Source organism: Tenrec ecaudatus, unplaced genomic scaffold, assembly GCF_050624435.1.
Source record: "Tenrec ecaudatus isolate mTenEca1 unplaced genomic scaffold, mTenEca1.hap1 Scaffold_1501, whole genome shotgun sequence".
Lineage (NCBI taxonomy): Eukaryota > Metazoa > Chordata > Mammalia > Afrosoricida > Tenrecidae > Tenrec > Tenrec ecaudatus.
This window is the reverse complement of record NW_027457989.1, coordinates 31,327-32,998: the sequence shown is the minus strand read 5'-3', so window position 1 is coordinate 32,998 and position 1,672 is coordinate 31,327. Positions and strand designations below refer to the sequence as shown.

The following is a 1,672-nucleotide window of genomic DNA, read 5'->3' as shown; positions in this document are numbered from 1 at the left end:
TGTTCTTACATTTGATCTCATTGTTGCAGCCATTGTTAATCCATCTCCTGGAGGGCCTTCCTCCTTGTCACTGCCCTCGTGATGGCCTTCTCCAGGGACTGGCCTCTCTGGGCAACATGTCCAAAGTATGTGAATAAAGTATCACCATCCTTGTGTCATATTAGAATGTGTGTGTGTATATATATATATATATATATATATATATATATATATATATATATATATATACTTTGTATGCGGTCTTTCACTTTTGGGTGAGTTTATTTTCTTTTTTGAGGATCTTCTTAATAATTATTTGCTTTCAAACAACAATATTTGGATAGACAATATTTTCTAGGGCCTTCTAAGCCAAAATGATTGCATAAAACTACATTTGTGAGAGTGTGGCCAGGCGGCTCGGACCGAGCAGGGCTTTCCTTCCCAGTGGATTGCAGAGCGTACACTGCCAGTCTCTTGTCTTCTGTTCACCATGGCTTCTTCTGATATCCAGGTGAAAGAACTGGAGAAGTGGGCCTCTGGCCAGGCCTTTGAGCTGATACTCAGCCCCCGTTCAAAAGAGGCCGTCCCAGAATTCCCTCTTTCTCCTCCAAAGAAGAAGGACCTTTCCCTGGAGGAAATTCAGAAGAAATTAGAAGCTGCAGAAGAAAGACGCAAGTCCCATGAGGCGGAGGTCCTGAAGCAGCTGGCCGGGAAGCGGGAGCACGAGAAGGAGGTGCTGCAGAAAGCAATCGAGGAGAACAACAACTTCAGCAAGATGGCCGAGGAGAAGCTGACCCACAAAATGGAAGCCAACAAAGAGAACCGAGAAGCACAAATGGTGGCCAAGCTGGAGCGCTTGGGAGAAAAGGACAAGCACGTGGAAGAAGTGCGGAAGAACAAGGAATGCAAAGACCCCGCCGATGAGACTGCAGCCGACTAGCTTGTCCTGAGGACTGACTTTCTCCCCTCCCTCCTCGAGATCCAAAGACCGTGCTGGCCAGTGTCATTTTACTACTATTACTATTTCCCTCCTGACAAAGACTAGAAGCCAACGTAGGACGTAAATAGGTAGATCCAGACCATGTGATGTTGTTTTAGGGGCTAAAGGGGAGAAACAAAAAGTGTTTGACTCTTTTTTTCTAAAGTGTTGGAGTGTTTCTAACGTAGCTATTTTTCTTGTTGCCTCTTTTCTACTTCGGTGCACTCAGTGCGCTGGGTGAATGGCTAGCACTGTATTGGCCCCGTGGAAACATGTTTGTGAAAGAGTATGTAGTGGCTTCTCAAAACTGTTAGATGCTGAATATCTGTTTGCTTTTAAATCCCAGTTCTGTCCTGATTTTACCAGATGCTACTGTACTTGAATGGTTAATAAAACTGCACAGTGCTGCTGGTGGCAGTGAAAAAAAAACTACATTTGTGATTATTTATTACAAGAAGGTTCAAGATAAATCTGAGGGTATAGAGACAATTTGGGACTCCACATGAGAATTTTTTTTCTACATGAAATATTTATAGCTTTGACAACAAATGGCACTAGTTGGTACCCTGAAACAGGAGTCCTCAAACTTTTTAAACAGGGGGCCAGTTCACTGTCCCTCAGACCCGTTGGAGGGCCGGACCATAGTTTAAAAAAAAAAAAGAACAAATTCCCATGCACACTGCACATATCTTATTTTGAAGTCAAAAACAAATG

At 43.4% G+C, this 1,672-nt stretch overlaps 1 pseudogene; it reads left to right on the top strand.

Annotated features, from left to right (window-relative positions):
* Positions 1–394: 394 nt before the first annotated feature.
* LOC142436097 (stathmin pseudogene) lies at positions 395–919 on the top strand (annotated as a pseudogene).
* Positions 920–1,672: the final 753 nt, after the last annotated feature.